Source organism: Haemorhous mexicanus, chromosome 16, assembly GCF_027477595.1.
Source record: "Haemorhous mexicanus isolate bHaeMex1 chromosome 16, bHaeMex1.pri, whole genome shotgun sequence".
Classification (NCBI taxonomy): Eukaryota; Metazoa; Chordata; class Aves; order Passeriformes; family Fringillidae; genus Haemorhous; species Haemorhous mexicanus.
This window is the reverse complement of record NC_082356.1, coordinates 16,221,718-16,242,432: the sequence shown is the minus strand read 5'-3', so window position 1 is coordinate 16,242,432 and position 20,715 is coordinate 16,221,718. Positions and strand designations below refer to the sequence as shown.

At 51.8% G+C, this 20,715-nt stretch overlaps 2 long non-coding RNA genes and 1 pseudogene across 5 annotated transcripts; 2 read left to right on the top strand and 1 right to left on the bottom strand.

The window, feature by feature from the left end:
* The window catches only part of LOC132334705 (zinc finger protein 850-like), a 1,130,993-nt pseudogene that overhangs the window by 484,812 nt on the left and 625,466 nt on the right, over window positions 1–20,715 (bottom strand).
* On the top strand, window positions 1,215–12,414 carry LOC132334861 (uncharacterized). 4 transcript variants are annotated; one of them, XR_009488501.1, is made up of 6 exons: window positions 1,215–1,364; window positions 2,679–2,794; window positions 5,631–5,765; window positions 6,757–6,956; window positions 10,692–10,816; window positions 12,088–12,414. It is a non-coding gene; the product is annotated as an uncharacterized LOC132334861 (long non-coding RNA). The 4 variants fall into 4 exon arrangements; XR_009488502.1 differs by lacking the exon at window positions 10,692–10,816; XR_009488503.1 differs by lacking the exons at window positions 6,757–6,956; window positions 10,692–10,816.
* On the top strand, window positions 16,135–17,217 carry LOC132334895 (uncharacterized). The gene is made up of 2 exons (XR_009488542.1): window positions 16,135–16,721; window positions 16,767–17,217. It is a non-coding gene; the product is annotated as an uncharacterized LOC132334895 (long non-coding RNA).

The following is a 20,715-nucleotide window of genomic DNA, read 5'->3' as shown; positions in this document are numbered from 1 at the left end:
TTAAAATTATTAGGGATAGGCCTCTGAATTGAGGTGCAAACGAGACCATATGTCAAAGTCAATAGTCTGGATTTTATGTAACAGTAAATGTGAGGAAGAGAGAAAGGAATAGAAAAAGCGGGAGAGGGGGTGGGGTGTTGGGAAGAGGGGGGACAAAGAGAGTGACAGAGACAGATTAGGTAGAAAATATCACCATTCCTTGGATCCCATTGGCGTGCCATAAAATCCTCTTCTGGTCTTCTCTGTGGTGAGGTCTCGCAAAATGTAAGACTCCAATGGATTCATGCAGATTTCGGCAAGGTGGGACCTCCCAGGTACCTCCCTGGGGTGGGGCAAGTTGGACTCTGTCTATTGCCACTTTCAAATAATGTAAAATCTCTAGCACTAGTATATCCTTAGAGTCTGCCATGAATTGGGTTGTGTTACTTTGCATGCCCTGCAGTCATTTGGTGCAAGGCCTCAGGAATGGGTCTGGGAGCACCTTGGAGGTCTTTGATGGGAGGTTTGTGTGCAAACCTGTCCTCAGCAGACGAGTCTGTGGCTACAACTTGCCCACCTTGAACCCAGACAGAGCTGATTTTCAGAACAGCTGCTGGGTTTGGCTTTGTTGTGGATAGGTTTTTCTCCTAGCCTTGTTTACTTCTCCCCAGACCTGAGATAACAGGTCAATAGTGCCACCTTTGTCTTGTTCCAAGTTCCCCTAGGCAGCTTAACTCACAGTCCCAAGTTCCAGTCAGGAGGCATTTTCAGGGAGGGGTGGGCTGCGGTGGTCACAGCTTCTTTCTACAGTTTTGTCACAATGGGCAGAAAGTCCTTCATAACAATATTTAAGCCATTAGCCATAGCATTCCAGTCTCTCCCAAGTCCTGTGAGGAGCAGCTGAGAGAGCAGGGGTGCTTTAGCCTAAAGAAGAGGACATCCACTCTAGCTATTTTTAAGTAATATTTAAGCTACAGCTTTGTCTGTTCTAACTATTATTAATGTTCAGATTTTTAGCTGCAGTATGATCCATCTTTGAATTGCACAACATAGTGAATGGATATTTGAATGGATAGTTCAGAAAAAGTCCAAGCAGGGGCCTAACAAAGTAGCTACTTACACCAAACAAGCACTTAGCTACTGTTCTGGTTGAAAAAGGAAGTGAGTTTTTTGGGATGCTGTGGTCAAACCAATCGGTACTCAGATTTGAATATTGGCACCTGGTGTGGCCACTGAGGATATGGGCACGCCTCTGAGAACTCAGGGGATAAAAGCAGAGAACTGCCAGGAGAAAGTTCTCTTGGTTCCAGTTAGTGAAGAGTCCAGACCTGCCCTGCCCAGCTGCGGGCTGGGCGGGGGAGGGGAAGCCATGTGGCCGGGATGAGGTAGGCCGGGCCTTGGACAGAGAAGGGAGGTGAAGGCCCCTGCAGGATGGAAGGGTGGAGGAGCACTGAGAGGCATCGGGCAGCCACCACCCCCCCTCCGGGAGAGAGAGAGAGAGAGAGAGAGGGAGCCTGAGCTTGTGCCACCTTGGAATTTGATATCATGTGCTGGCAGCAGGCCCGGCTGAGAAGGAGAAGGGGGGGGTGCAGCGGGGCTCGGTGAGAAGTCGTGGGAGTTCTGGGCAGGCAGAGGCTGAGATTTTAACCCTTTTCTTGAATGATGGAAATGAATGATCTCAATGAGACGAGAGATGGAGATGAACTGGGAGGAAATGGGCAAGTGTGGTGAAAGTTTGTGCACGTGAAAGATGTTGGAAGAGTTGAGAAGAATCCGAGGTGAGAGGAGAGGATGGAGTGGCCTTTGACTGGAGTTGTCTTGCATAGCCGTGGACAGAACGTGTTTTTTTCCTGAAACACAGAGGCTGCACTGGGGGGGAGGCAATAGCTTGGAGCCAAGAGAGTGCAGTGATGTTATGTGAAGGAGTGGCATGAACAGAGACGACAGGTGAGGAGGGTGGTAGTGCCCTTGATCTTCAGTGAAGAAGGAGGTCTTGGTTCTTGAGACCCCTCGGCGCCAGGGGGTGAATTGGGGGGGGGACATGTGTCCCAAAAATGAGAGACTGTTGCTTTTTTGGAACTGGGCAAAGCATCCTTAAGAGGGGAACCCTGGAAGCAGCCCTGGTCCATGCACAGTGGTGAGAGCAGTGGGCATGGAAGGAAGAGGGCATGATGGCAGATGTTCTCCGGACAGTGCCACGTGTGACATGGAAACACAAGAGGTTTCAGCTGTGTTTCCTGGGAGAGCCTATGGTACAAGAGATTCTCCTCTCTTCTGATAATCAACTGAGAATTGATTGTCTGAATGGTGGTGGTGATGAACTGAGAGTTGATTATCTGAGGGGTGGTAACTTGATTGAGAATCCAAGGTTTTGTCTCACTGTGCTGTGTTGGAGATTTGGTGGGGGGAAGAGGAATGTGTTTTGGAAGGTTTTCATTCTGAGTTCTATGTGTGTGTTTCTTTTACATCTTGTAAATTAATCCATTTCTTTCCTTTATTCCAAAGCTGGAGCCTGCTTAGCTCTATTTCTGGTCACATCTCACAGCAGACACTAGGGAGAATACATTTTCATGGGGGCACTGGCATTGCACCAGCGTCAAACCATGACAGCTACTTTCAAATCATATCAAATTTTTAGCACCAGTATATCTCTTGAATTGGGTTCTGGATTTTCAGAGTTCAATTGTTGCTTCTTCCAGTTTTGTTGAGGCATTGCCACTCATCTGGGAGACCCTCCCTTCAAAATGACTTCTGGAGTCCCAGAGAAGAGCTCGACACCTCATCTTTTGTCCAGGAAAGACTGACGTCTTTTACTGTAAGTACCCCCTGGGCTGTGTTAAGGCTGCAAACACCCCTGGTGTCCCTGGTCTCCCTGCCTCTGTTGTCCAGCAGCGCTGTGAAGCTGCAGACCCCCTCCCCAGCTCTTTGTGCCATGCTCCTGTTGGTGGGGGCTGTCCTGGTGCAGTAGGGAACAGTGTGTGATGTTTCAGGATCTTGCCTGGCCGTGTAAGCAGAGCCAAGTGAAACCAATGTACAACTGAAGCCCTGAGCACGTGTTCTGTCCCTTTCCCTTTGCCACAGGAATTCCTTCTGTCAGGCTGGACACTCACCTGTGCTGCTCTGACCATCCTGCCCTTGGGCACCTGGGCATGTGGAGGGGGGGGGAAGCTCAAACTCTGCCCAAAGCCCTGAGAGCCACAGCTGGTCCCAGCTAGAAGAGGTTCCAAAGCAGCTGTTCTCTCTCAGCTCCTGTGTGAGCACAGGTCCAGCCCTGCAGACGCAGTGTACAGCAAAGCAAGTTATCTGCTGCAGCACGTGCAGAAGAAAATGTCTCAGCACCTTTGTTCTGCAGGATGGTGGAAATCTTCCTGTGCTGGGAATTCTCCCCTGCTCTTGGTTTGCCCTGTGTTGATGGTATCTATCCCAAAGGAGTTGCCTTCTCTTGCAAGCTCTGGATTGGTGTGAATGTTGAGGGCTGTACAGTTCTTACCTGCTCTCGGGCTTTGCCTTGAGTCTGTACCACATCCTGTGTCTCCTTGGTTAATCTTGGCTCCTCTGCCTCTCTGTCCTAGGTTGACTATATGATGTTTTTATCCCCAATCGTCTCATTCTGTTTATGCTGAATAGTAAGTTTTGCACCTTTAAGACTTGCTTCAAAGATTGAGGGGGGGAGAGGAGGCGCGCAGTTTGTTTTCAGACACTGAACTCACTCCTACACATTCCTGCTTCTGCACTGCGTGTTTCTGCGGATGAACAGACGGCGGGACAGGGCTCTCTTTTTTTCTTGCTTTTTAGTTAGTTTAGCTAGCTGAGGCAAAGAAGTTCCCTGGACTGTGCTTTTTTTTCCTTTTTTTCCCCTTTCTCTGGACCTGTTCACACCTGCTCTGGACTGAACAACCATAAGAGCACCAGCAGCTCACATCGGTGGGCCGGGCCGGGCCTGGGCCACGGCATTTCCAGCGCCGGAGGGACTGATAAGAGACTGAGTGAGCTGAACTGGAATCTGGGGAGGGGACTTTCTGGGTTTGTCATCTCCTTTGGAGCAGCAAGGGGTTTTATTGTTTAATATTAGCTTTTCTTGTTTAATTAACAGTTTTTTTCCACTTTTCTCCAAGGAAGTATTTTCTCCTGTACCGGTTGGGGGAGGGGTGGTAGAATCCGATTTCCTAGGGGGGCCCTTTGGGGGTTCTCTCCCAAATTTGCCCTGAACCAGGACACTCTCTCAGCCTGTTTGGCTCCCTTTGTGCAGCTCACAGTCAAAGCTCAGGGGCTGAGTCTTCTCCACTTTATGCTGGAATCACTTTTCATTAACAGCATTGGCACTGCAGGAGCTGTGTTCTGAAAGAGCCCTGCAATCAGGCGGATGTAGCAGAAGTAGTGAGAGGCCTTTAGGTGCCACTTCAGGCTCCTGCCACTTCATCCAGCTCTGCTCAGCTTTTCCAAAAGCAACACAGTGCTCTGCTTTCCCTTTGGAGAACCACAGCACACCAAAGCCATGAGCTCCTGGAGGTTTTCCCCTTCACTTGAAGAAATTGTGATTGTTTTGCAGTTTCCCAAGAGAGTTGAGAGGAAGAAAGTAGAAAAATATCAGCAGTTGTGTTTCACTGTAAAGAGGAAAAGAGAGACCATTGGAATTTCAGTCAGGGAAAGATTTTCTCAAGTGAGGCTTGTGCCAAGAGTGGGCTGGTGGGAAGAGACAGGAGGGAGTCCAAATCATTGGTTTAGACTTTTGGAGAACATTTTGGTGCTTGGGGGTTGATATCTATGAGCTAGAAAATGCATGTTTGCTGTGGATGTGTATCCCAGAGGGCAGAACCTGGCCTGCTGGCTGGAGTTAGGAATGCCCAGCAGCCCAGCTTGCCTGCACAGGCAGCAAGAAGGCCTGGAGAGCCAAGATTGGCTTTTCATCCTGGAACCACACTGTCAGTCAGTGCTGGTCATGTTTCTCCAGGCAGAAAATGCCTTTGAGGCCCATAGTGATAGGCACAGCCTGTCAGTGTTTCTGTCACTTTTGGCAAGCTGATTGCTCTCATGGTTTTATGATTCTTCCTTACAGCTTTACCTCCCATTTAAATTCTCTTTGCCACCTACTTGTTTTAGGGGTTGTCTTGCTGTGTTCTTTCTTTTGCTTTTCAGGTTTGCTTTGATTCCCAGTAAGGCCACAGTGTTAGGCCTCCCCTCCTGCTGCTCTGCCTGCTTGACTCTGTCCCCAGAATGTCCCTACCCAAACCTGATCTGCTAGAAGGGAATTTCTTCCTTCCCCCAGGCCAATGTGCTGTTTTGCTTTCAGGGAGCACATTCCCCCTCTGGAACACGACTACTGCATGGCTGTGTGCAGGCAGAAGCCAGCAGGTTTTCTGGCCTTGATGAATATGCAGGTGACTTGGTTCAGGTGCTCTGTCTCCATCTGGCTGGTGCTGACCTGCTCAGCCCTTCCTTCCCAGCAGGCACTGCCCTACCGGCCCTGGCCAAAATGCTGGAGGCAGACAGAAGGGATTTGAGTTCAGCCTTGTGAATGATGTGCCTGTGCCTGCAGAGCTGAAAGTGCTTTGGGAAAGGGGCCAAGGAGGGATGTCAGCAGGGCATGGACAGGTCTCCTCTCATTCTCTTTCCGCAAGTGGCAAAATCATTGTTGCATGTCTTTGCTGCAGTTTCCTCAGGTGGTGAAGGTCTCCATGGGGAGCTCCCCTTACTTCTAGCTCAAGTGCTCCAGCAATGTGTTCCGTGTCGTGCCGCCGGGCGCGTCTGCCCCTGTGCGCATCCGCTTCAGCCCCGGCGAGAACAAGGTGAGACTGGAGGAGCCAAAGCACAGAATGATCTCCACAGCCACTGTTTTCCCTGCACTGTGGGTCCAGCCCATTCCATGCTGTGAGCCTGGCTCCAGTCCATGGGCAGGCAGCCTGCAGCCAGTCACACCTTGGCACGTGCTGTCAGGCACTGCAGCCAGGCCTGGCAGGCTCTGCTTCCCCTCCCTGCACATTCCTGAGCATTGCCATGGGAAGATGCACAGGGAACAGGATGGAAATGACAGAGGGCTGTTAATAGATGTTCGGCCATCTCTAGGTACAGTGGAAGGGATTTAATTGTTATGGAAAATGCTAGAGGAACAAAGAGGTCAGAGAGCTTTCCTCCTTCCTGACTGCCAACAGCTTCCCTGCCTGCCCCTGGGCTGGAGCAAAGATGGTGCTTTTTCACCCCCTCTGTTCTGCAGCCTTGCAGCTGTGCTGTCCCTGAGCACAAGTGACTATGGTACAGCTGCAGGGCCAGGGCAGAGGATGTGCTGTGCCTGTGAGCGTGGCCTGGCACAGGCACACTGGGCTCTGGGTGCCCTTGGTCAGCAGGAGGTTGCTGAGCTGCAGGGGACTTGGACACCTGCCTGAAGGAGATCGTGTAGGGCAGGTACAGGCTGCAGGCAGAGCTGTGAGCCCAGAGCCCGTAGCAGTAACACCTAAGGAAGAATGTCCTGTGTTCCCTAGCTCCATGTTCCTTAGAAGGGACTTAGGAATTCTTTAACATCATTAAAATGTAGAGTTAAAATTGTGGTGGCCTAGGGCAGTTCTCTGGATGACCCAAGTGACAAAAGAGCTTAATGCCACTGAGATAGGTTTTGCAGAGTGCACCGGTGCCTTTAAAATGTGACATATTAGTAGAACTTAGTGTTCATTTAAGGGTGGAATAGGTAAATTGATGCCATTGAAGGGTTCTAGGAAATGGTTTTTCTTCTGCCATGGGGATGGCACTAAATGCCGTGTGCTGAGGCAGTTTCTTTTCCTGCAGGATTATTCCCATGAACTCATCTGTGTCACTGAAAGGGAAAGGATAGTTGTGCCAATTCGGGCCATTGGTGCCCGAGCTATCCTGGACTTCCCTGCCCAGCTGGACTTCTCCAAGTGTCCGGTCAAGTGCAGCATCCAGAAGACTCTGCTGGTCTGCAATGTCGGTAACCAGGCAGCTTGTTACCAGCTGAGCAGCCAGAGGTCAGGATCTGTCCTTGCACAAAACACCTTTGGGTGATAACAGGGCTGGGGAAGAGCACCAAAAGGAGCCAGAGCAGCCCTGCAGCCTGGCTGGAAGTGAGCAGGATGGAGGACATCTGCTCTCGCTTTCGGTGTTCTGAGCAGGATGCAGCCTTTGAGCTTTCTCTGGCCCCGCTTTCCTGGAGGCTGCTGGAACATGCTGGTAGCTGGCTTGCACCCTCCTGAGCACAAGCAGCTTCTGAAATGCTTACTCAGCACTGTCAGCCAAATAGGCCCATTCTCTGGGAGGCCACAGGCACGTGGCTTTCCAGTGCTCCTCTCATGAGATGCCCAACATGAGCTGTGCTGCAGGCAGCCGGTGCAGTTTCTGCTACTAAAGCTGTTCTGATTTCCCTTGCCAGCTGGGGGCATCAGTCCCCCCTTCTGCTCCATGATGAACCTTTGAAAGCCAGTTTAAAATTTCAAACAGATGATTTAAATCTCTGAATAAGGTTTTGCCCCCTTTCATTGAGATTTCTTTTTTCTTTTTTTCTGAAGTCCCTGTGTTTCTGCTGTTTTTTCATTTTGGTTTGTGTTGAATGTTTGCCAAAAGATTATTAATTCTTCATTGGGAACTTTGATGAAGGTTGAGCTCTTTCAATGCCTCTCAATATACCACCAGCCCATAGGTACTTCCTGCACAGGTGTGTAGGAAATATGAGACATTTAGTGAAGATGTCAAAAGAATTTGGGCTGTTTTAGAAAATAAAAGTATAGAATAACTTTTCCAGAGGGGACCTCTGGAAATCTTCTGAGCAAACACACTGCTCAAAGCAAGAGCAGTGTCTGGGGATTGCAAGGTGCCATTGGGAGATCTGGACCTGCCTTTAGATGCAAGCAAACAATCTTCCCAATGGACCTAATTTAAAAGCAGAAGAAAACAACCTATTAAAACCCCTCCATACCTTCTCTTTTTTGCCTGTTGGGTGCAGTAGTGATTCATTGAAAGGACAGATCTAAAGGATGGGAGCTATCTTAAGGAACAGCTCACAATGAACAGATAAAAGGCCAAAATTTAGCCTGCTTGCCCCATCTCTTGGCACTGGTTTTCATTTGGTTATTACAGTGTCAGGGATGTCTCCTTCACAGCTCTTCTATCTCTGGGCTCAGGGTGCAGCTTAGTGATGTTGGCTGAAATTCAGAGGAGTAGAGCTTGTGTCCTTGGGTTTTGGGGAGCCAGGTCTGTGTGAGAGATGACTGCTACAGCAGGAACAGAGGAGTCTGGTGGGTACAGCCCAGGGTGGGATGTAGGAGAGGCAGGGGCTGAATTGCACTCCGTTTTTCAGTCCTGAAAACTGAGTCCTGAATTTGGCTGGATCCTCTTCTCCTGATAATTTGAAAATAAGAAGATACCTCCTTTCTCAGGCAACCCCTGAAGTCACCCCCAGGAGTGTTATTGCCATCCTGCCATCTGAGGGCAGGAGTGGGAATGGAATGGAATGGAATGGAATGGAATGGAATGGAATGGAATGGAATGGAATGGAATGGAGGCAGTGCTGAAGTGTGGCCAGGGATTCCCTTAACTGGCAGCTTCTCTGTTCTGGAGAAATTTCTGGCAGAAGAAGAAGAACAAAATCCTGTGCCTTGCCCCCAGCAGGCACTGATCCCCTCGAGCCCCAGCAGAGAGCTGCAGCAGTCCTGGCATCACCCCTGGGGCGGATGCAGGAGCTCTGGGGCTGCTGGGGCCTTGTCTTTCCTCCCCTCTCTCCAAAGCCTGACGTCCAGCACATAAACATTGCTGGCCCAAGGCTTCTCCATCAGCCAGCAGTGATGTTCTCACCAGTGGGAATGAGAACAGGTTAGGCCCATCATTGCAGCAAGAGGTCCTTAATGAGCAGAACCTGGAGCAAGTTCATCAGCTGTCACTGCTGACATGAGCAAAGTTCAGCTTTTCAGATGTTCTCCTTATTTTTGTGTGTGATGGTTCATCACCAAAGTCCCCTGAACACACTTGTAAGTGACAGATTGACCAGCAGCGAAGCACCAAGGCCAGGAACTTTTGTTTCCTCAGTGGGGCTGTAGAGGAGCACAAAGCCCAGCAGCTGCTGGGCAGAAGCACATTTCCCCTGAGCTCTCCCTGAGCATCAAAGCACAGTCTTTTGTTTGTCAGGCAAGAGCTGTTCACCTGGTGACCAATCCTGATTGCTCCTGTTAAATCCAAAGTGCACCAACACGTTTGCAGAAGTATTTCCAACACATTGCACAGAGTTTGTCAGGTGGGCCAAGCCAACAGTTACCAGCCTGGATGACAACCCAGAGTCCCAGACTGCATTGCTGAAAAACACACAGAAACCTCCTGTTCTGCTTCCTTGGTGTGCTCCTGCTCATGGTGCTTCATTGAGCTGGGATTGGACCCTTCATACTGTACATGGCATCCTCCTTTTGGGTTTCCATGTCACTGTATTGCTCTAATCTGCATTTGCACTCTTTCAGAGTTTTGATTGCTCCTTTTCTTAGGGCAGCCTTCATTGAAGTGCTGATGAAATGTGCCCTTTTAGGCTAGATCAGGATGTTTTCAAGGTAAAAGAAACCAAAGAACCACACTGCAAATTCAGCAGTAATTATTCCTTGGTCTTCAAGGGAAAGTTCCTTCTCCCTGTCTGATTCCTAGGCTGTAATATCCCAGGACAGGTAGTGCCCTAACATTTGCATCTCTTGAGGTGAGTTCTATAAACATCAGAAAAGGAGAAATTCCTGAGGCACTCAGTGTCAAGTTGTGCATGCAGGTAGCTCTGAACCCTCTCTGTGCTCTTCACAAACCATTCTCTGATGGGATTGCTGGCAGTGGGACCCTTGAGTCTCATTGCAGAGGGCAGGATGCAGAGTATGGGGGAGGTGAGGTCATTTTATCCCACAGCATCTTGTGGGGGCTGGATCTCCTCAGAAGTGGCTCGGTGGCTGTTTCTGACCCTGCCCTGTCTTCTGCTGACTGTGGTTGGTTTGCTCCCTGCTTGCCCAAGTGTGAAAAACGCCAATCCCTTTTGTTAAAGTTTTAAAAATTCAACAGTAATCAAATAGTTCTAAAAAGAGTAATAAAAATTAGAGCAATAAGAATTTGGACAATCAGAGTTAGGACAATAAAGGGACAATAAAAAAGCAAAGAATTAAGGACATCCGGGCATTCTGCTCTGCCACAGAACAGGTTTTGCTAACAGGTTTTGCTAACAAAGGATTAATCCTTAAAAGCAATAGCCTGTTGCATATTCATATCTCTCATACACAATGCAAACATTCCTTTCAAACTAGGTATTTTTCTGTTTATTGTCAACTTCCCCCCTCATCTTGTAATCAGTCATCTCAGTCCCCATGAAGTCTGATTCTTCCTGATAGGGGGGCAGTAGTTCTTCTCTTGGGATTTTGGGTGTCCTGTTGCTGTTATCTCTGTTTAAAGCATTTCTTGATTTTCTTGTTCATTTCTTGAGCTAGTTAGAAAAAATATCTTACATCACGTAGTTTCTATTTTAATATGATGTTCTAGCCTAAAACTACATTTAACACACTACTTAAAAGGGATTAATACAGTACTACAAAACAATTTCCCAACATAACACCTATTATATTCATTTTAGTATTTGCAAACAGTCTATCGTATAATGTGCATTTTTCACACCAAGTGAGCTGAGGTGAGCTGCAGTGCAGAAGGAATCTCATGCCCAGGTGTCTCCCCGAGCCCTGATCCCTCTCTTAGTGTTGCAGTCCTTTCTCCATGTCACCAGCCATAGGAATTCTGGACGCTGGTGACACCATGCAGGTGACAGTGGGATTTCACCCGCTGACCACGGGTGACCACTGTGGGTCCCTGGCAGTGTGCTGCAGCACAGGTGAGTGCTGGGCCCTGCACGGGCACAGGACAGTTCTCCACCATCACTCCCTGTTGTCCCATCCCCCTCTATTCCCTCCTGAGGTCCCTCCCCTGTTCCAGCTTTACCCCAAAGCAAACTGAGAACTCCTTGGTATTTAGGGGCTTGATCAAGTGGATCCCCTCTAACAGGGCTAAGAGTTTTGGACTCCTGTTTTGCTGGGAGTTGCTGAGTGGAGGAAGGAGGAACCCTGATTCTCCACTACCATGTGGCTATGCCTGGGTGAAATTTTATTTCATTCCTGGGCAGTGCTGTAGGTGAGGTGTGAGGTTTCCATCAAACTCCAATGCAATGGATTGTTTGCACACCTCTGTCCCATATGTTGCTTCTCCACTGGCTTGTCACAGACCCTTTGTCTGTGTGGCCCTCTACACATATATTTAGCTCCTGTCTAATAACATTCTCCGGCCCTCGAGTTCCTGTTTGGTGACAAATCAAATTTTTCCTTGTCCCCATTTCCCAGGCAGTTCATGCTGTTTCAAACCTCTCATATCTATCTCCTGTTTGATTTCTAGACTGAGGAATCCCATTCAGCCTTCATATGGAAGCTGCTCTGTGTTAATCTTTCCTTAAACTTATTAATCTTTCCTTTGTCTGTTTTTTATTTCATTTGAAATGCTGCAGCTTGGTTTTTGAGATCAGAACAATATAAAATATTTCAAGACTGGTGCTGCTGTGGGTTTGATGATGATGATTTTCATGGTGTTCATTTTGTAGTGGTTTGTCAAATTGCAGAGCCAGGCTGGTTGTGTTTCCTTGCCTGTGTCCCCTCCTGCTGTGGGCTGTCACTTATTCCTCTGGGCCTCCTTTTGCTGCCCACATGCTCCCAGGCGTGTTTGTTGGTCAGCAGCAAGGGATCCAAGGGATCAGGAGAGACAAGAGTCTCGTGGGATGCCCAGGGGAGACCCTGGGCAAGCCAGGACTGAACAGGGCTCCTCAGTGTGATCTGAGTGGGTCACTGGAGCACATCTGACAAATCTCACTGTGCATACTGTCACCTTGGGGCCAAATCTCTACAAACGCTCTCAGAAATAAGGTGGTTTAGGAGGTGCCCAGGACACCCTCGCGCTGCGCACACAGAGCTGTCAGGACGTGATAAATGGACTGATCCACAGAACTGCTAACACAGCTAAAAGCTTTGACATTTCCTTCTGTGACCTGTGGTTTGCTCTGTTCCTTGTGTTTCCATCAGCAACTGAGCTGAGCAAAGTCTCCCCTTTGCTTTGTTCCAGGTGAAGAAAATATCCACACAAACCTCCGCGGAGATGCTGTAGAAGTCAATGCTGGGTTGAGCACAAATTCCGTGGAGCTTGAGAAGACTTTCATCACCATGTCAAGCCACAAAACCATGTTCATTGAAAACAGGAGTAACATCACAGCCCACTTGCAGTGGAAGGCTTTTCCTACTGAGGAAGGAGAGATCGAAGAGAAGAGGAGGTTGGTGTGAAAGATGCATTTCAGTGCGATCCATGGCCCAAGACTGAAACTGATGCGTGGCCTGAGGGGGGTGTTGGTGCTTCTGAATGGTTTAGGCCAAGTAAACCATGCCTGGCACTGGGGTGTGTGTCCCTGGGCATCAGGAGCTCAGCACTTGACATTCCAGTTCCATTGATAGTCCAACCAAAGGATGGCATTTTGGGAAGGGAAGATTGGTTGCGATGACTGGATTTCTTTAAGTTCTAATTGGGCTTTTGCCTCTCTAATCTTCTTCCTACATCACCTGGCAACATCCTTAAACAGTTCACCCTCTTTCCGTAGGGGATACACCCTCTTGTTTTCCCCTTAGTTCCTTCAAAAGCTCTTTGCCCATCCAGGCTGGTTGTCTTCCCCATCAGCTTGTCTTTCCACCCACAGGGACAGTCTGTTCCTGTGCCTTCCAGACTTCTTTCTTGAAGTATGTCCATCCTTCCGGGACCCCTTTTTTTTTAAGGGCTGTTGCCCAGGGTACTGTCCAAATCAGTCTCTTGAACAGGCCGGATCGCCCTCTAGAAGTCCCCAGTGGAAGTTTTGTTGATGGCCCTCCTTGTTTCACCAAATATTGAGAGCTCTGTTATTTCACAGTCACTGTACCCCAGACCGTGGTGAACAGATGAAGTTCATTTAGTCATTAGGGAATTTCCTGGTGATATCCAGTACCTGGACCCCAGGGACGCCTTCGGGAAGGGCGTGTGGCCCCCAGCGCCGACCGCTGCCGGCGTGCCAAGGGGCCGAGCGTGCGAACGGAGCGTGCCCTGCGAGAGGCCCCCACCGGTAATGATCCTTCCACAGGTTCATATACGGAAACCTTGTTACGACTTTTACTTCCTGTAGATAGTCAAGTTTTACCGTCTTCTTGACGCCACCCAAAAAGCCTCATCGATCGCAACAGAGGCCCCACGGCCACAGTCCTGGGACAACACCGGGAGCACGGGGGGTGCCGCCACCCACCCGCAACCGAAGGCTCCCTTCAGCTAGGCAAGGGCAGGACCGGACCACCGGGCCGGGAAGGGGGTTCTCAGCCCCCTTCTGATGGGGAACCCAGTCTGAGCGTGCGAGAAAAGTGCTACCGACCGGGCCACGGGCCACCGGCTTTCGCCCACCTCGCGGCAGTCAGCTTCCCCCCCTCCAGGAAAAAACAAACGGAAATAAAATACGGGGTGGGGAAGGCACGACACAAAGGCACATGGCAGCGCACGTTCGGCAACGACCCGTGCTAGCCACGGGGGCCGTGGGCCCGGGCCGGGGGTCATGGCACGCGCCTCTCGCTCCCCCACCAGCGCCCACCAGCAATCTTGGCGCTCTCCCTTCTCTCTCTCCATCCACCATCGCTTCCACTGTGGGCCCGCGCACCTTCGTCACGCGCTTCTCGGTGCCGCGGCTCAGAGCCGCGAGAGATAAAAAAAAAAAACCTGCGAAGGCCGGGTGGGCACACCCTCACTCTGACAGCACCCCAGCACGCCTAAGGAAAAAAACTCACAGACCCGGGTGGCAACCCAGCCCGCCCGGCATAAGCAGCTCATTCGATCTGTCCACGACCGAGGTGGGCGAGGCGCCACTGCCTTGCCTGGGACCTTCCAGAGGGCTCTCTGTCGGGTTCCGGGTCCGTGCTAGGGCTGGCTGGCCACCGCGGCCCGCGTCAGTGCCCCTGAAAAATTCCGACCGCCACGCGGGTCCCCGGCTTAAGGCCGAGGAAGGGGGAACGGCCTCAACAACACAGGGCCGGGGCCAGGGCGCCGCCACCCCGGCTCGGCGCCTCACGGGGCGACCGCCGTCACCGAGCCCCTCGAGCCAGGTGGTGGGCTGAGGCCAGGCCGCACGCCCCACGGCACGTTTCCACCGCCCTTCCGACACCCTGGACACGCTGGCCAACAGGTCGGGAGCAGGGAACGGGATGCCACCACCTTGGCCCACCAAGGCGGCACTCAGGGCTCTCGGGCAAGGCCCGGGAAAAGGCCCGGACGCGTCCAGCCTCGGCTGCTGGCCGCCAAAAAGTCAAAAACCGTGCCCGCTGAGTGGGCCCTGGCTTAGGGCCAGGCAGAAAAGGGATGTTGCGCCGCCGCCTCACCCGCCGCCGGTTACCCAGGGTGGCCGCCCCCCCTTCACAGAGCCAACAGAAGCCGGGCCTGAGCGGGACACGCCGGCAGCCTCATCTTTCTGCCTCGCCTCGGCCGGCGAGCGGCTCTGCGATCGTCTTCCGCCCTTCTCTCTCGCCTCTCAGCGCTCGTCTTCTGCCCTTCTCTCTCGCCTCTCAGTGTTTGTCTTTTGGCCTTCTCTCTGGGTCTTTTTCAGGATCCTCTCTCGCCCCTTCTCTCTCGGCCTCTCAGGATCCCCTCTCAGCGCCCTTCTCTCTTGGCTCTCCAACTGTACCCACTTCCCTGGGCAGGACGGGAGCCGGGACGAAGCCACGCAACTCGTCCCGGCTAGGCAGAGCTCCCTTCGCCCCGGTGACCGCGGGCGCAGCCGCCCCGCTCTGCCTCAGACACAGGCACTAGCTCAACCTGCGGGGATGCGGCCCGTCACCTCGCTCCCATAGTACGGACAGACGAGTCCAAAGGCGCCAGCGCCTCCAAGAGGACAAATGGAACTCGACCGGGAAGGTGCGCCACCGCAGGCCGCCTGCTACCATGACATCGCTGGAGGCGGCCGCCAACAGCGACCCCTTGGTGAACTTCCGCGGCCGGCCGCGACAACAGGTCTACCCGGCGCCTGCCGAAATCAGAGTAAGTCCCGCCGGAGCAAGGTAGACCTGTTGTCCCCGGTGGGCCCCCGCTGCCCGGGGACTGCGCTGACCCCCGGCGGCCCGGCACCGGGGTAGACCTGGTGTCCGCCCGGGGAGCCGGAGTAGACCTGGTGCCCAGCTAGGAGCTGGGGTAGACCTGTTGTCCGCCTGGGCAGCCGGGGTAGACCTGGTGTCCGCTGGGGAGCCAGGGTAGACCCAATGTCCGCCGGGGCAGCGGGGTAGACCTGTTGTCCACCACAGCAGCCGGGGTAGACCATGTGCCCACCCGGGGATCCGGGGTAGACCTGGTGTCCGCCGGGGAGCCAGGGTAGACCTGTTGTCTGCCCAGGGAGCTGGGGTAGACTTGTTGTCCACCGCAGCAGCCGGGATAGACCTGTTGTCCGCCGTGGCAGCTGGGGTAGACCTGGTGTCCGCCGGGGAGCCAGGGTAGACCTGTTGCCCGCCTGGGAAGCTGGGGTAGACCTGTTGTCCGCCCGGGGAGCCAGGGTAGACCTGGTGCCTGCTGGGCAGCCTGGGTAGACCTGTTATCTGCTGCAGCAGCTGGGGTAGACCTGGTTTCTGCTGCGGCAGCCAGGGTAGACCTGGTGTCCACCGCGGCAACCGGGGTAGACTTGGTGTCCACCTGGGGAGCCAGGGTAGACCTGGTGCACTCCGGGCAGCCAGGGCAGACCCGGTGTCCGCACGGGGCCGCCCGCCGCCCAGGCGCCTCGCCAAGCCCCCGGCGGCCCCAGAGTCCGGTCAACGACAGGAGCCAGGACCGGGCCAGAGCCGGGCTACACCGGTTGTTCCCCGGTCGGCACCCGCCGCCGGGCGCCTCCCCATGCCCGGCGACCCCGTTGCTGGGGTAAGCTCACAGACTCATAATGGCCCGGAGCCGGAGGGCTCTATCAGCCCCCGTCCCACCCAATGAAGCCCCCACTATCAAGAGCCATCCGTCTTTTCGATTTTTTTTTTTTGCTGTTTTGGGGGGGGGTCTTTTTGTTTTTGTTTTTGGGGTGGGGTGGGTTGAGGGGGGGAGGCTTTCTTCTTTGCTTTGCTTTGCTTTGGTTTTTGGGTTGTGGGGTTTGTGGGGGTTTTTAGGGGGGGCAGTTTTTTTGGTGGTGTGTGTCCCCCCCCCCCCCCGGTTCCTTTGCCTTTGTTTGATGCCGAGTTTAGAGGTTGGGGGATTCCCCCCTTTTTCTTTTCTCCTTTCCTGAAAGAACGGCTGTTCTGTTTGCTTGGAAGGAGAAACCTATCCGGGGGGTAGGGAAAAAAAAAAACAACCCCAATATTGGCAAATGTTATTTATTTTCCTTTTGTATCCAGCGCACTACCAGCCGAGCCGACAGGCAGCCTGTGCCCTGTGCTCTGCCTGCTGCTGACACACCCAAGTGTCAAAAGAGCGCCCCCACCCCATCCCGTCCCCTCACCTTTTTCAGGGGGGAAGGAGGACGTGGGAGCAGGCAAGCGGGCCCTCCAGAGCGGGACACACCATGAGGCGCGCGTCGCCCGCCTGACACGCGCTTGCAGGCCCAGCCTGGGCCATGGGCTCGGGCGTCCCATGGCGGGGGTCGGTCTGCCCGGTAGTTGGCGCCCAGGGGGCGAGGGCAGCCCATGGCGACAGGTCTACCCTGGGTCTCTGTAGGCTTAGTCCGGCCGGGACAACAGGTCTACCCCATGCTCCCCAGAGGCCAAGTCCGGCCGGGACAACAGGTCTACCCTGTGTCATCCAGAGGCTAAGTCCCACCTGGGACAACAGGTTTACCCCAGGGCTGGACGCCTGGCTGAGGGGCGGAGGGGCAAGGCCCGCTCCGTCCCTCGGCAGGTCGAGGAGACCCGGTGCACCCGGCACCCGCCAGCACGGACAGGAGGGCTTGGCCCGGGCCAGCTAGGGCAGCCGCACGAGCTCTCTCTTAGAACCGGCAGCGCGGTGCGCGGCGCCTGTGGCCTCGCCACTGCTGCCACTGGCCGCCCAGCCAGATTTTTATGAATTAAAAAATCTCTGTCCCTACTTACTATGAGCTACCTAACTGGCTTGTGGCTTCCCTACCAACCTAGCTACCATCAAGTTTATTGGAAAATATACAAAAAAGTATAAAACCTTTTACAAAAATGAAATACAAAGAAAAATAGTACAAACAACAAAAACAAATCTACAAGAAAATTCAAAATACAAAAAATCATCTACCCTGGCAATCTTCTGGCCCTACTGGCAAACATATGTACAATGTCCACAGATGATAGAAGCGCTTCTGTGGATAAAGTCTTTGCTACCAACTCCTGCCTCGATTTAGGGAGGCCAAGAGTACTCAAAAGTTCAGAATTTCCCTTGTACCATTTCCCCCGTGCCCCAAGGGGAAAGCCCATGAAAACAATGTCCTTTGCATTGGTGAGGTTTTGTACCTCGGTTTCCAAATGTTTGTACTTGTTCACTTTCTCTGCAGCGGCTTCTTCCAGGGAAGATTTGGTTGCTTTGTATTGTATCGTCACATCCACGACAAGTGCACGAGCGTCTTTCACAAATATCAGGTCTGGTTTGTACAGTTCTTTGGTGGCATCCCTTATGTGCGGTTCTTTGTACACTACCCAGTCCCTCTTCTGCGCCTCCTCAATCAGCCTCTCACAGATGTGATTGTGCCTCTTGATTCGGGCGTCCTGCGTCACTTGGCAAAAGCCGACGATGTGGGCCCACGTTTCAATGTCTGCAGCGCAATGTCTACATGTCTTGATGGAACTATCCTCTCTACCCCGTGAGAGAAATTCTCTCGTGGGGTAGACGTTGGCCCTGAGTTGTAATGCAGTGAGGAGTTTCCTGTGAGGTATGTGTCTATAGTACTGAAGCCAATCATTACTAATTTTATCACTTTCAAAATTCCTAATTCCACGGCCCTGGGAAACTAATTTGGTCCATTTTTTTAATTCCTTTCTCCTCCAATCACATGGTTTAGGAAATTTGCATTTCAGGATCGGTGCTTCCCACTCCGAAGTTGTGTCTGCACTGTTGGATGGTTCTGTCGCCAGCAGTGCTTCCCAAATCGAGGGCGTCTTCTCGCTTTCCCCTCCAGCTTGAATCCATAGTTTCTTATACATTTGTTCCATTTGATCTTTCTCTAGGAAATTCTTCATTGTCTCATCCGAGGACTGTGCAATCCGATGCAGCCTTCGGGCTTGCACACTGGGGATCAGCCCTGCCAATTTGGTAACACCCAAACCGCTGTCATTCATGCTCGAGTACAAGATGGCATCGCAGGTGCAGCCAGTCCTTGACCGCTGTTCGGATTTTTTGGTCCAGGGCTTCGAGGGCCCCTGCCTTCAGTTCTGAGTGGTCTGCCAGGTAGGTCAGTCGAGGGGTGGTGTATGTTTTGAGGATATCCAGCTTTTGCAGAGGTTTAAGTGGAGCTTGATCAATTTGTTTGAGCCAGAAGTCTAGCTTCGCCGAGAGATTGGGTTTTGCTATCCCAGTCCAGGGGTCAAACTGCAGGCCGAGGTACTTCTCAGATTCTCCGGGGTCAATCATGTTCAGGGGTGTGCCGTTGATGGTCCAAGCAGCGCAGTTATTGACGGCGTAAGAATCCTTAGTGGGCTTGATGTAAAAGCCGTGGCATTTTTCCCCCTGTGTTTTGAGACCGGTGAGATTGCAGAAGGTCTCTAGTATTGCGATGTTTGCTTTCATGCTTTCCCAGGAGTCGCTCAATAAAACCAAGTCGTCTGCAAATGCCATTGCTGTGATGCTGCTGCCGTCTCGTTGGTATCCTTTGCCACACTCTTCCAGCTTGCCCAACAGGGGCTCTGTTGCTAGGTTAAATAAAAGGGGGAATAGTGGGTCACCTTGCTTTACTCCCACCTTGATTTGGATTTTGTCCGTGTGTGCGTTCCTTTTGTGGTGACATACGTACTGATGTTCTTGTACATATTGTTCACCAGGCCAAGGATGTGGGGATCCACTTTTCTTTGTTGCAAAGCATGTATGATGTGCTGGTGGCTTACTGTATCAAAGGCCTTGGCAATGTCCACAAATACAACACCCAGCGGTCTGTGCTCTCTTTTGGCAGTTCGAATTATAGTCTGCAGGAGTTTCAGGTTCTCGGAGCATCCTGCTGCTCTGATAAAGCCTCTTTGCCTTGGGTTGAGGGGGCACGCGTTACTCAGCCTGGCTGTTATGATCCTGGAGATGAGTCTCAGCAAGATGGAACCGATCGTGATAGGCCTCCAGTTATTATTGTCCTTTAAACGGTCCGGTTTTATTAATTTAGGAATTAAAACAGTCCTGCACGCCCTCACCATGTCCGGGAGTTCCCCAGATGTTAACCATAGGTTGAAGATCTCGGCGGTCCGGGAATATCCGGGATCCATCTTCTTGATGTCCCCAAGAGTAATCCCATCTGGACCCGGAGCCGAGCCCTTGCTCATTTCCTGCACATTCTTTTCAATTTCTTTAGCCGTGATTAAGTCCCTGAAGGCACTGTTGTCAGCCTTCCCGTTAATTTCAAAGTCCCCAAGGCCAGAAAAATTACCAGGTGTTTCCCACCTGCTTTTGAATACCGAATAAATTTCGCTGGGTGATATATCACAGGACAAGCATTCCATGTCGTCCAAAACAATTTTAGCTAGTTTCCCCCTGTCCAGGTAGAATAAACGCTGGAAACATAGGTAATTACCTCTTTGGATCGCCCTCTCCTTCATCCATTTCTGAAACGGCTTTCTTGGCTCCTTCTCCTGGGTCCCCTGTTTATTTTTGTAATTTTTCCCACGGGTCGCTGTTCTTATCTGGCTTATCGATTCCAAGCATCCAAAGCAGTCCTTTGATGTTTGGTTAACCACTGGCTGGATTTCCTGGCCGTCCATTAATTGCTTGAATGCTCCGGAGAAGGTGTTCATTGCTCCAGCTGATAAGCGTTCCTCGAGCACCTTGTGATAATGAGCCTGCAGCTCCCCCGCCCTCTGCTGGTCGATGGCTTCCCGGCAGCAGCTGTTCTTCTTATCAAGGTGTCCCCTTATCTTGGCCATTGTTTTCCCTCTGGCAGCTGTCCTCCCTGGCAGATGATCCACCCCAGGTTCTGTTCCCAGGTCCTAGCTGCTCTCCTGGTGCGATGACTCATCCCAGGTTCCTCATCAGTCCCACCTGTCAGCTTCCTGGGCAGCAGTCTTCTCTTGTCGCTGATTTGCTTAGCCCTTTTGGTTGTCAGGTGTTCGGCAATAAGCTTATTGATGTTTTTGTTTCCCTCAAACTGTGCCTCCAATCTTATCAGCTGTTCTTCCTCCTCTTTTGTCCAGCATCTTTTGTGGGCTCCTCTCTTTGATGTTTCTTTCGGTTGGGAAGCAACGATCCTTTCTTGATTTCTTACTGATGGATGTGCCAATCTTTTATGTTGTGCCAGGCCAATTTTAGTTGTAAAATCTCTACCGCATGCCTCACAGATCCACTTGCCTGCTGGAGCTTTTACAATTTCTGGACCCCTGCATTTTGCGAAATGACAAACCACACTATGATAGTTAGTATTTTCCTTTCCACATTTCACACACCGAAAGCAAACTCTCCTTTTCCCGTGCAACCCCTTTAGATGTTCGATCAGGTTCAACACAGAGTTGACCCGGATACCACAGCAAGGACAAGGTGGATTTTTGTCAGGAACACTCACCCTCACGATGTCATCTGGCGTTT